The sequence below is a fragment of the Myxocyprinus asiaticus genome, chromosome 34, assembly GCF_019703515.2.
Source record: "Myxocyprinus asiaticus isolate MX2 ecotype Aquarium Trade chromosome 34, UBuf_Myxa_2, whole genome shotgun sequence".
NCBI lineage: Eukaryota > Metazoa > Chordata > Actinopteri > Cypriniformes > Catostomidae > Myxocyprinus > Myxocyprinus asiaticus.
This window is the reverse complement of record NC_059377.1, coordinates 9,433,493-9,448,313: the sequence shown is the minus strand read 5'-3', so window position 1 is coordinate 9,448,313 and position 14,821 is coordinate 9,433,493. Positions and strand designations below refer to the sequence as shown.

Here is a 14,821-nt window from a genome sequence, read left to right as displayed (position 1 = left end):
CCTTACATTAAAACGGCCTATTACGGTGCCGGTTACTTTGGATTGTGACATTGATTGTTTTTTAGCTACTTCAACAAAAAATGTCTCAGATGAACTTCAGAACAAGCCGTACAGAAATGACATGGAATTCCAATTTTCATCTTTGTTGCAAAGTTACATTAGCTAATTAGGGATGTGCAAAACCACCAATTTTCTTAATCAACTAGTCGGTCGGTTGTATTAAATGAAATAAATTTAATATACTAACCTTCTGGAATTATAAAAGTCTGCTTTTCACTTCAAAATGTATTGTTAATCACCATAGTAACTTCAAAAGGTCACACGATGACTTGAAGCTTATCAAGAGTGGCCCTTCCAGGAGCAATAATTAATACACATGTAGAGACAGTGTGTATATAATAATAATAATAATAATGATTTTATTTATATAGGTGCTTCACAAAACATAAAATCAAAAACACATACAATAAAACCCAACAAATTCATATAGTAATAAAAGCCAGTCTATACAAATGAGTTTTAAACGAGACTTAAAAACAGTCACAGATTCAGCAGATCTAATGTCCATGGGCAGGCTGTTCCATAATCCTTGGGCCTTCACTACAAACGCTCTATCACCTAATGACAAGAAGATCTAAGAGGCCTAACTGTTTCATAAGGTCTTAAAAGTTCTGCTAAATATTCAGGCGACAACCCAAGTAATGCCTAGGGCTGGGCGATATGACGTTATAAATCGTAGTTACGATATAAAGTGTCAACCGATAGAGATTTTGCTATATCATGTATATTGCAGTATGTAAATATCCATGTATGCAGCGTGGGCTTTATCTATCAGTGAGCATGGCTTCACGTGAGACTGAGAATTGAAGAAACACTGACAGGGTTTTCTGGCATCGAACATTTTTCTGTGACCACCCAAGCAAATTTAATGATCTTCATTGTGCATTTGGTGCTTTAAAGGTGCTAATTATTCTTCTCATCTGACACGCGAATGCTTCACATGACTGTGGCACCCTCTTTCTTTGGCGCTCCGAAGTGCACACGAATCCAGCAGGATTTCTGATATTTCTGCTCCAGAGACGGGAGAGCTCAGAGCGGGATCACTCATGCTACTCAATCATTTTTGACCCAGGAAAACCCCAAATGGAGAACGAAATCTCCACAGAATGGGACGATTTTACATGTCATCAAATTTATATGGGAAATTACATGCCAACCAATTTATATCTGCTATGCACTCTTAAAGAACATTTCAATTACTCAGATCATTGGGATTGAACAACAAATACAACTGCAGGTCATCTGCATAGCAATGAAAATTAACCAAGCAGTAGCATATATTGTGAAAACAATTTTGGCCCTAACAGGGATCCTTGCGGGACACCACAATTCATTTTTGAAGAGGAGGACATCTCATCTTCAACAGACACTACACATTTCCTATTTGTCAAGTAGGAAACAAACCAGTCTAAAACCACCCCAGATATTCCCACCCATCTCTTTAATGTTTTGATTACAACTGAATGATCAACTGTACCAAACGCTGCAGTTAAATCAAGCAACACTAAAATGGAGCATTCTCCAGCATCTTCCACCATCAAGAAATCATTGGTCACCCTAAAGGCCAAAGTATACTTCGGGTGTCCGCGTTAAGTATCACTCCGTGCACAGTATGTGTGATGCACAGATTTTCTTGACCCGCGCATGCGGTCCTCAGCTGTGCACGTCGCTGATGCATGCGCCTGCTATTGACTGTACTAAAAGTTCATCAAAAAGAAGTTGTAGTGGGCATGCATCAAACGCGTTCGTATTCACTCGCAGCCAGAAGAGTATACTCACAAACACAACGCAGTCGACCAGGCATGAGCTGATCTGGAATGCGCAAATCGAAGTATACCTGGGCCATAAGAAGGGCAGTTTCTGTACAGTGATATTCTCTAAAACCTTAAACTTATCCTTCACTACCTCCAACAGTTGATTATCTACTGCTTTCTCTATTATTTTAGAGATGAAAGGTAATTTTGAGATTGGTCTATAGTTATTTGTAACCAAAGGGTTTAATGAGGGTTTCTTCAGAAGCAGTTTAACTCCTCTGGGACACAACCTGACACAAGCAAACTATTTACTCTAGACAAAAAAAGAAGGACCTAAAGTCCCAATAACTTCCTTGAAAAGTCTTAAAGGAACATCTGTATGACAACTAGATTGTTTCAACTGTTGTACAATTTTATATAGATAATGCTCTGAAATAGGTGACAAAGAATCCAACAAACTGTCCCTACAAGCCGATTTTCCACACATGGTAAAAGAGGAATAACTGATGCCCTTATGTTAGAGACATTATTAACAAAAAAAGACAAAAGCGTGTCTATCGGACAACAAGCAGCACTAGACACGGGGTTGATCAAATTATTAATTGTGTTAAATAAAAACCTAGCGTTATGGCAGTTATCAGTTATTAGTGGAGAAAAATACACAGTTCTAGCAGCTTTAACTGTCTTACTGTAGAGGACTAAGAGATCCTGAAGTTTACTTGATTTCCCAGCATGTTTTGCTTCCTGCACTTTTTCCTTAAAATGTGAATATCATCGTTTATCCAAGGTGATTTATTCTGCTCTAGTTCTTGTTTTGACAGGGGCAACTGAGTCTAATATTGACACACACACAAATTATTGAAATCTTTTAACTGATCAGCATCATGAGCCCAGTTATTAGATGAAGCCGAAAAAATGGCTTATTGAGTTATTCAACCCCAATTCCAAAAAAGTTGGGACAGTATAATATTCACCCATTGCTATATTGAAAGCTCTATAACTACACATAATATGATGTTTTACCTTGTGAATTTCATTGTTTTTTTGTTGTTGTTTTTTTATATACAGTCATTTCAAATCAGATGATTACAACACGCTCAAAAAAAAAGTTGGGACAGTTGAGTGTTTACCACTGTGAATCATCACCATTTCTTCTAATAACACTTATTAAGCATTTAGGCACTGAAGACACAAGTTTGTTAAGTTTAAAAAATGGAATTTTCCCCCATTCATCCATTATGCAGGTCTTCAGCTGCACAATTGTACGGGGTCTTCATTGCCGGATGGTGTGCTTCATAATGCGCCACACATTCTCAATTGGAGATGGTCAGGACTGCAGGCAGGCCAATCTAGCACCCGCAATCTCTGCTTACACAGCCATGCACTTGTAATCTGGGCAGTATGTGGTTTGGTGTTGTCCTGCTGGAAAATGCAGGGACATCCCTGGAAAAGACAGTGCTGGATGGCAGTATATGTTGCTCCAAAATTTGTACAAATCTGTCTGCATTCATGGTGTTCTCACAGCTGGCCGAGTTACCCATGTCATGGACACTGACACACTCCAGACACTGGCTTTTGGACCTGACACTTATAACAGCTTGGATGGTCCTTTTCCACTTTGGCCAGGATAACATGATGGCTGTGATTTTCAAAAACTTTTTGAAATGTGGACTCTTCGGACCAAAAAACACAGTTCCACTGTTCTACTTTCCATCTAAGATGAGACCGAGCCCAGAGAAGTCGGCAACACTTCTGGACAGTGTTGATGTAGGGCTTCTGCTTTGCACAGTAAAGTCTTAACCTGCATCTGTGGATGCAGCAGCGAATGGTGTTGACTAACAAAGGTTTACTAAAGTAATCCCAAGCCCATGTTCATGATATCCATTACAGATAAATGCCTGTTTTTTAAGACAGTGATGTCTGAGGGATCAGAGATAACGTGCATTCAGAAGTGGTTTTCATCTTGCCCTTTACGCACCGAGATTTAACCATATTCCTTGAATCTTTTAACTATATTGTGTACTGTAAATGGTGAAATGCCCAAAATCCTTCCAATTTGTCTTTGGGGAACATTGTTCTCAAAGTGCTGGATTATTTGCTGAAGCATCTGTTAGCAAATTGACAAGTCTTGAACAATCCTTGCTCTTGAAAGACTAGGCTGTTTTTGGAGGCTCCTTATACAGTATACAGGACACAATTGCCTCACCAGTTTAACTTCTCCCATTTCACATCACCTTGTTATTTTAACTCGTCAAATTGTTATTAGTCTTAAACTGCCCCAGTCTCAACTTTTTTGGAGCGTGTTGCAATCATCTGATTTGAAATTACTGTACATTTTCAAAAAAACAATGAAATTCACAGGGTAAAACATCATATAACGTTTAGTTGTGGTGCTTTCAATATAGCAAAGGGTGAACATAATTCACAAATCACAACTTTTTGTTTTTATTAGCATTTTTCATATTGTCCCAACTTTTTTTGAATTGGGGTTGTAGTTCGAGAACAATAGGAGCAACTTGTCCTACTTTTATCTGTAGTTAATACTATGTCAAAATAAATGCTATTATTAAACACATGAACACAAAACATCAGAGTAACACATGTGACACTAAAATAATGCAATAAACATTAACTAAACTACATAAAATATAACACAAAATCCCACAATATACATAACTGATATTAAAAATAAGAAGAGAAATATTCCCTTAAAATAGTGAAATGAGATGGGTCATGCAGGGACTTCTGGAAATGCCCGATTATTGTTTTAAACCGTTCTGTAAACAATAGTTTACAGAAAAAAGTGCATTTATTCTCTTGTTAAATATCCTAGGCCTATACATTTTTACCAATAATTATCCTGTAAAATTATACTTTTTACACCTAAAAAAATGTATTGTAAAATATTTTACAGTAAATTTACATGTATTTTCTTGTTAAACATTATTATTTTTATAGTTAAAATACTGACATTTTTTAACAGTGTAGATAGACAACGTCAAGACAGCAAATAAAAGTACGTTGTCACTAAACCCATAACTAGATAGACCCAGAATGGAATATGAGATTAAAAGCTAATAACAGACAACAGGTGAAAAACTGGAATTTACACACTGGTATTCAAAATATCTGAGGCATATTTTTTACTTTAGGTGCCATTTTAGATCTGAGCTCCGGTTAAATTCTGACCCTGCTGCAGAACCGAACCACTTCTTTAAACATACAGAATAACAGGAAGGTCAGAAATGGTGCTTCATTACACTTCCAGTAAAACTGACAACTTTATTAAAAAATCCTCTCACTGAATAAATCAGGCCTTTCCCTGAATACCATTTCATTCAAAGCACTGATCTGTGATTGCAGCCCATAATAAACTGATTTGACTCTCAAAACAATCACACTGTTCCGCTCACCCTAGAAGGGGAAATGGTCTGGAGGAACATGAATCCAGCTGGATAGACACAAGTTTGTGATGATAAAAAAAAAAAAAAAAAAAAATATTGAATCAACAGCCTCATTTGTGATGAGAAAACCAAACAGGTGCTCATATTAATGAGTCATTAGGACTCTGTTGAAAGTATTTCTCTATTTTCCACCACCCACACACAGACTAAGCAATGCTTTTCATTCTTTAAACTATAAATGAAAGTCTGTAACAAATATTCTCCACCACTTCCTGCTGCTGTTATTGACTGGCTGTTCTTCTAGAGGACAGGCACACACAGGGGAAAGTCTGACCTAACTGACATGAGAAGCTGAGAGGACCTGAATGCTCCTACTTCCGGGCTAAAAGCCTCCAAACACAAAACACTCAGCATATTTGAAGGGGAACATCAGAATGCGGGAATACTGTAAATGCCCTGATGCAAACAACACCAGAGACAGATTTAGAGTACGTTTACACGACAACAATGTACTAAAAATGGAAACGTTTTTTCTTTGCGTTTTTGAAAAGTTTCGCGTACAGACGACAACATTGTCAAAACGATCCCCGTTCACACGGATCCGCGAAAACAACTAAAAACGCTGTATTATGCATGCCAGGCCAGTAGTTGGTGATGTCACTTTGTAAAGAAACACTACGCGCCTGCGCACATAAGCATTCTTCCACAGAGTGGTGAATACAAACAATGAAGATGGCGAAAGCATCGAGCAATTTTGTCTGGACAAAATCTTGAGCAGCACAAACACAGTCCTGCAGTCCGCCATTGTAGTTTTGAATGTCTCGCGCATTGTTTTGAAGTACTTACGCGCATGCCTATAGACTGAACACATAATACGCGTGCGCATGACGTCATCTTTTTCACAAATTCACGTGAAAAAACATCCCTATGCTCTATTCCCTTCTAAGACAATCACCATCCACAATGAGAGCTGTGAGGTCTGAAAGGTGATAATGGATATTCACAACTCACTTTTTATGTGATTCTTATTGCGTGGATTGTGCTCCTTTTGAAGTGCCCTGTGAAGGCATCACGTAGTATTTGATTGATCTCGTCTTTGGACAAACATCACACGGAACAACTTTTACTCTCAACACGCAATGAAAGGATCTCGCTGCTGAATACTCCACCACTAAACTACACAATTCATTCACTGGTGAGTGAAATCTAAACATTTACCAGCCAGTTGCCATATATGTACATTTTTAGTTGCACAGCGCGAAATTTGATCTCATATGTGAGTGATTTCCTCTCACTGTAGTGGAGGGTTGTGCATAGAGTTAAAGACTGATCTTGGGATTTAAGAATCAATATCGTTCAAATTAAGATTGCGATGCATCGGAAAATCAATATTTTTACCCACCCCTAATCATTTTTACAGTCATTTTATACTGTAAAAAAAAATTTCAGTTAAATTTACAGTAAAAAACTGGCAGCTGTGTTTGCCAGAAATGATAACCACGCTTCAGGCTTTACGGGATGTAACTTTGATGCCTGTATATTTTACGGTGCATTACCGTTTATATTATTAAATGATCAAACCTTAATATTTTAACCTTCTGAAACTGTAAAAATCTGTTTTTCACTTTATAATGTATTGTTACTCACCGTAGTATTTACAGAAAGGCACATCAGAAGTTCATCAATAGCAGCTCTTCCAGAAGCAATGACCAATAAACATGTAGAGACAGTGTGAGCAGTGTCACTCACACAAACACTAAACACCATCAGGGTAACACATGTGAAATTAAAATTATGCAATATACATTAAACTACATTAAATATAACACAGAACACCCCAAAGTACATAACTGATATTAAAAATAAGAAGAAACAACCATATTCTCATAAAATATAATGAAATGTGATGGGTCACGCAGGGAATTGTGGGAACGCCCGATTATTGTGGTTTTACCATAGCTTTAACAATAATTTACCATAAACAGTACATGTACTCTCGTTAAACATAATATACATTTTTACAGTTAATTATACGGTAAAAAAATCATACTTTTTACATCTAAAAAAGGTCATTTTTATAACATTTTACCATAAAATTACATGTATTGTCTTTTTAAATATATTACCATTTTTTACCGTAAATTTTAAGGTAACTGTCCGTTAACCAACGAAGTTGTAAAATTAGATATAACTTTACACAGAAAAGGTTAGTAAGCGACTTTATCACTAAAATCATGTTAACGCACATATTGTTTACGTCTTGTGACTATACCTTTGAAACAGTGAGTAGTTTAATGTTTACTGACTGGCCCCATTCACTTCCATTGTAAGTGCCTCACTGTAACACAGATTTGTGCTTTTTTTTTTTTTTTTTTAAAGGAGGGACAAGATGACATACATTTTTGTGGTAATCAATATTATTATATAATATTGTATTTATTATACAATACTGTTGATTGATCTTAACTTGCACTGAGCCCGGAATATTCCTTTAAGATTTGATCATATGAACTGGCCAGATCTTTTGACATATGCCGTATGCCCTCCTATCTTTCTAAGGATTTTGGGTATGTTCACCAATAACGAATGATGATGATACAAATGTTCGCCAGAATAACAAGTAGGCTTTTAACTTTTGTATCTACTAAGGCATATGCCGCAGCACCGTTGAGTGAGGCGGGAGCACTGACCTGAGTGAAATAGACAGTCCGACTTTAGCTGAGCAACCAATCAGAACTTTCGTTTCTGCAGCGATGGGAAATTTACTAACTAGTCATAATTTGAGTTACAGTAGAGGCGGGACATTTTAGCATCTTCAGTGAAATCTAAAATTTGCAGCAAATTTGCCACTCGTTATTTTCACATGCAAATGAGCTTTTGATTCACTGCAAATGTTTGCCAGAAGTTTGCAGCTCTTCGCCGGTACACATGAACCTCCGGCAAAACTTTGGCAACAATGGACAATTTGCCGCAAACTCATTTTCACGTGAAAATTATCAGTGGTGAATTTGCGGCAAATTTGCCATGAACTCTAGACTGTTTGTAAGGGTGCTGATGTGCCAGCAGTGCAAGAGTTATCATAATTTGCACTTTACTTTGCTGCTAAACTTGAACATATTTATGCATTTAAATATAACTTATACTATTAAACTTTTAAAAATACTGACTGCCCCCTTTCTAGTATTTGATTATCTTCACAGATGCTGGCCAAGTTATCGGAGTTTTACAGTAACATTAAATGTCTTTTTTTTTCTGCCTTTTACTTCGGTAAGTGGAGCCTTTTGTATCATGAGATGAAATCATTTTAATTGATTTTTCTTAGTAAGAAAACAATTTCACTATACACAGACAAGCACATTATAATACACAAAATAAATTAACAGTATGCCCACCTCTTCAGTCACTACACTACACCAATGCCCTACATGAAATAATGTAATAATTTGTAATATATTTGAATTAGCGCTGTCAAAATTAACGCGATTAACGCATTTACCATTAATTCAGCATAAACACTGGTTGGGAGGGCAGAAACTTTGCGATGTGTCTGCCCAGAGTCAATAAAATGATGCACACTACACAACACACACAACAGCCGTATCAGTGATTAAATGATGCTATTAACGCTATTTGATGTACAAAACAAGAAATCAAGTATTTTTCAGCCTAAGCAAGGTGGATTTTAATGACCTCAGAAGCACGTCAAGTCTTAACTATCCAAAACACAGAATGAGCCGTTTTTATCTGCAAGCGCTTTTCATGGTGAGTTCAAAGCAAAGCTGACACGAATCATGACGCAGCTTCATGATTGCTGTAGGACAGTGGATAGCCACAGTCTACTGGCAGATGAATATTGTGGTTGATGAGAGTTTAAGAGATTTAAAGCCCATTGCAATGAAAATGCAACCTATGTGGAGACTAGTTCTTTCAATTAGTCAAACTCCCACTTAGACTTTGGGAAATGTTTAATGTTACTTGAATTGGTGCTATTTTAGTGCATTTCTATCTTTATACTGTGGAAGGCTTTGTTTGTAAAATGTCAATAAAGCATTATAGTGTTACATATAGTTCTGTTTTCTTTCCTATGAAAGAAAGAAATGCATTTTGCAAAAAAAAAAAAACAACAAAAAAAAAGTAGTATATATATAAGTGTTTCAGGAATTTCAAAATCTGCAATTAATCATGATTAACTGTGAAAAATAATACGATTAATCACTATTTAAAATTTACGAACCAAAACCATTACCTTCCACCAGAGACCTAAAGACCCTGTTTCCACCTGGTATTAAGATGCATCTTCAGTGATGCGATCACATGTGGTCAGGCGAGACACCTGGTTGCTTCAACGTTTCTCCTGTGACCAGGACCTAATGTATATTAACCTGAGCTTCAGATGTTTGTGCTTCTTATCTGTGTTACTGCATGCTGATTCAGAAGATCCGTGAAGTACTCGTGTTTGTGCATGTATTCGCCTTTTCAAATTTTTGTCCCGCTCGTAGCCGGCAAAGTTGAAAGGTGAGCGGTGGTGCTTCGCTGTTTCCAGGACACATTCAGGACAGATAGTGTTTACACCTCAAGTGCGATGTGGTCACATTATTTTTAGACTACCTACAAAAGTGGTTTTGTGGTTCGATCACAAACTGTTTTAGATGCTTTTTAGACCTGTATTTAGCACTGACCACATGTGATCTAATCCCCCAAAATGCATCTTAATACCAGGTGTAAACGGGGGCAAAGGGACAGCGGAAACAGTAGTAGAGCAGGAGAGAGAGAGAGAGAGCTGCACTGCAGTACTGAAAGCAGTAAGATGTTTTTGTGTGTGGCTTAACTGCCGGAAGAGATGTGGTAGCCTAAAAGTCAAGCAGTAAAAAAAAAAGAGTGAGAGAGAGAGAGAGAGAGAGAGAATCAATGATAATGAGAAAATGGTTTGAGTTGCTATGAAATCCCTTTTTAGAAATAACACTTTTTTTTAACCAGAGATTTTCAGGACATGATTGACTCGTAAGTGTCAGACAGTGTCCAAAATTTACTTTTTGTCTCAAAAACATTTAGTGGCCATAAATGTCTCTTACAATGAAACCCCATGACAAAAAACATTTAGCTCTCATACAGGAACAGGTTATATAGGCCTATAAGGTCTGGCCATTCAGTGACATGCCAGTTTGCCAGACAGTTACACAACATGACCAAAAGTTTGTGGACACCCCCTTTTAATTGACAGGTTTGGCTCTTCCATTAATTCCAGTGAAGACAAATCTTAATGCTTTTTAGTGGCATTCTTAAGAATTGTGTGCTTCCAACTTTGTGACAAAAGTTTGGGGAGAGGCCTCTTCTGTTTCAACACGATGTTATAGCAGCAAAGAGGATTAACCGCTATGGTTTTGAAATCAAATGTTCAACAAGCACATATGAATAACTGTGTTCAGTAGTCCACAAACTTTTGGCCATATAGTATGTGGGTAGCCAAAAACAGAGATCTTGTTTCTTAAAGGAATAGCTCACCCAAAAATGATCATTCTCTCATCATTTACTCAACCTTATGTTATCTTAAACTCATTTGACTTACTTTCTTTAAAAAAAGTAATACAAAAAGGACATGGGTAGGGTTAGGGTTGGGTTAAAGATTCTTCGACCAATCGGGTATCGCTTTCCTCATGAATCTGTATAGACCCATCCCCTTGCCAGCCTACATCTCGGACATTCGACCCTGCGCACTGTCTGATGCCTTGTTTCTCTGTGCGTGCTTGTGTGTGTGTGGTAAGAGCACACTTTTGATCTTATTTTATTACTGAAATAGGGAATCTCTTTCAAAACTCACTTTATGTCCACACAATCTCGCTACGAGGTCCTCCTATCAGCTCATTACCTGACACGCACTGATGGGAAACAATGTTGTTGTTTAGAACATCAGAGAGCATTCCCTGCCATCGGTGTCCCGTCATTCCAGGCTAACCCATGGAAAACCACACGGTCACATGTGAGCAAACAGACGGGCCAAATTCAAGCATTAGCCATGTGATACAAACATGATACCAATGAATAAAGCACTGTGCAAGAATTATTATGAGATCTACAGTAAGGAGACAATGCAGATCTCATGGATGACGAGCTGTGTGTTGCAATCACACATATTTCTTCTCATACTCTTCTATAAAGAGATCTTGCAAAATGTTACATTGCTCAAAAGGAAAGGTAAAATCAGATAACACCATGTGACATCTAAACAATGAACAAGACAAGTACAAACCCAAATACTTGGTAAGTGTGTGTGACTTTCAGTGGAGTACAAGAGGACAGACACGTTCATAGTGGAGGTACCTAATCATCACCAAATGGCATTTGACAAACCGAGTTAACATGTCATAACAGATCTGAGATCTCACAACTGTTTATTATTGCCAGCCATAACTGTGACCAGTTCTTTCCAATATTGATCTGTCCGTCAATGTAGACTCTTAGACTCTTTGATTAATGTGACTATTAATCATTTAGTTTCCCACAAACATGTTTGAGTCTCAGACACTCAATTCACATAGATTTGATTCACATCCTTCAACACTGCTGAGACTGAAAGAGACAGAAGGTGTTTCAACAAGCGCTGCTGTTCATTCACTAAGCCCACCCTAACCAGTACTGTAGTATTTTCATGGTTTTTAGGACATGGTACCACTGTAACACCATGTTCCTTGGACATATATCATGGTGATACTATGGTTTTATTTCAAATACCACAGCACATGAATATGGTAATCATTCTGTCCCATCATATCCTATCACTGTAACGTCATGGTACCGCCAAAGCACTTCCTCATAAGTGTAACCATTCAGTTAAAGTGATTTACATGAAGTGAGACACAACTATTGTCAATATAATTACATAAAGAGCGAAGAAAAGAGAGCTCGTGCAGATCTGTTGAACAAACACACACTCAGGAAACGGACCTACCGCGCGCGAGCATTCAAAATACCACCATTTTAAACACACTACGCATCAAACCAACATATCTACATACAAACAAGTCTCATAAACCACATCGACGGACTATGAGTTTAATAAAGCAACAGGGACTGAATACTCACCCATTGTGTTGACGCTCCCGGCCGCCTCTATAAACGATTTCTCACCGATCGACATTCCCTTTCTCCAGCACACGGTACAGCCCACAGGCGTACGTCACATTTCTTGCGTAGTCTCCCTTGACAACCATAAGAGTGACGGCCTTGGCGTATCTTTGGTGAATAGCGTCAGCGCAAATCTCGCGATAGTTCATTCAAGCGACACCTTTTATGATTCAAATGTGGCGTGAATATTAAAAATAAGTTTGTTATTGCATTTGCAAATATGTACGATGCTGCTTGGACACTAGTTTTGGAATGGTTGACTTTGTAGACAATAATTAAAATATAGTAGGCTATAGCCAAATAAATAAAACAAACAGACAACACTAAAGCAAAGAACAAGGTATTGTTAATGCAGAATTTACCGAGAAAAATAGTTTTGGTCATTTAAAGGGATAGTTCACCCAAATATGAAAATTATCTCATCATTTACTCACCCTCATGACATCCCAGATGTGTGTGACTTACTTTCATCTGCTGAACACAAACAAAGGTTTTTAGAAGAATATTTCTGCTGTGTTGGTCCATACAATGCAAGTGAATGGTGACCAAAACTTTGAAGCTCCAAAAAGAACATAAAGTCAGCATAAAAGTAATCCATAAGACTCCAGTGGTTTAATCCATGTTATCAGAAGTGATATGATAAATGTGGGTGAGAAACAGATCAATGGCTGTGTCTCGTTTGGAAGGCTGCGTCCTCCGGAGGTCGCATTTGTCGGCCAAGGCTGTCTCGTTTCAGAAAAGCCAGTAGACACTTCAAATGCAGCCTTCGAATGCGACCTACTTTCACGGGATTTCGGAGGATGCATGAGGTGTATCCTTTGTGGGCACTCACAACCCACAATTCTTTGCTTCAACGGAAATGTCTAAAAAAATAAATAACGCAAATTTGCCCGTAAATATGATGTTCAAACGCAAGGAATGTTAATTCCCAAGTTGAAGTACCTCAGTAGATGGGTGCAGAGTATATAATATGTGTAATTATATTAATATATAATTAAAATAAAGTATTAGACTAAAAGTACAACTGTAAAATCTATTTTCTTTTCTCTACATCATTATAACTCTCCTAAAATTTACCTCATACATTCCCTTCTAAAGGGACTTTGTTACCTTCTCACTCAAAGTGCTGGCGCTTGTTAAAGAGTGGCATGCTGTCATAGCAACCACGTTACGTTACGTTCCCGTTCATCCTACGAAGGCCATCTCGTTTAAACGAGACTTGTTTAAAGGAGGACACTCTGTATACTGCAGCCTTCAAAGGATGCGTCCTACCTAGCATACAGCCTTCGAAATGAGACAGACAATATTTAAGTACTTTTTTATCATAAACTCTCCTCCCTGCCCAGTAGGTGGCAATATGCACAAAGAATGCAAATTACTGAAAACAAAAGAATGTGAATGTGAAAGTGGAGATTGATAGTAAAAAAGGACCTAAATATTGATCTGTTTCTCACCCACACTTATCATATGACTTCTGAAGAAATGGATTTAACAACTGGAGTCATATGGATTATTTTATGCTGCCTCAATGTGAATTTTGGAGCTTCAAAATGTTGGTCACCATTCACTTGAATTGTATGAACCTACAAGACTGAGATATTCTTCTAAAAATTTTCATTTGTGTTCAGCAGAAGAAAGTAAGCCATACATGTCTGGGATGGCATGAGGGTGAGTAAATGATGAGAGAATATTCCTTTTCATCATATGCCCGTTCTCTGCACTTGTTCAAACCATAGATATACACATAGGTAGATGCCTCATTCGGCTGGTTCAGATACGTCAACCGTGGCGCCATCTTGGAATAGTCAACAAGGAGAGCTGTTTGAATGTAAAAGAATGCAGGAGAAGCCTCAGACCGCTGCATAAACTGCTTTTGTGTGGAAACAGTTCATCAAGTAATGAACTGACTGACTGGGTGTTATTTTCAGTATGTTTGAATTGATATATTCATTTGTAGAGGACTTAATTTGCAGTTTGCTACAGGGAAAAAAACTGCATCTGAAATATTGCCCAATGTTTGTGGAAAATCAGATAATCTGAAAGTTGGCTGGAAAAGACAATAGACTTTTGTAGACCGTATCTGTCAGTTTACATTCATGTGTTGACGGACTGCTCTTGACCTATCCAATATGGTGGCCGTGTAGACATATCGCGGACCATAGAAACAGCTGCTAATAAGGTATCTATATATAGATATCTATAGTTCAAAGCCCCCAGCTCATACCACTGGTCAAGTAACATTGTTGGGGCGGGTCTAAGCAGGTTGCTCAAAACAGAAATTTTATAGCACCACAGAGACACAGTGTTTTCCGTTTTCGAGAAAATTAACCTATGAATGGCTAATTTATAGTTGTCTCTGCATATTAAGCTGAGATAGAAGAAACTATTTTAACACCCAATAAGTTACATACTTCAGTTTTACATTCTACACAAACAAGTTGACAAATAAAATGTCACTTGAAAATTGATCTGACATTATAG

At 37.6% G+C, this 14,821-nt stretch overlaps 1 protein-coding gene across 1 annotated transcript in view; it reads right to left on the bottom strand.

Annotated features, from left to right (window-relative positions):
* LOC127424846 (septin-7) overlaps window positions 1-14,821 on the bottom strand; it is a 184,737-nt gene that overhangs the window by 57,466 nt on the left and 112,450 nt on the right. The window lies entirely within an intron of this gene.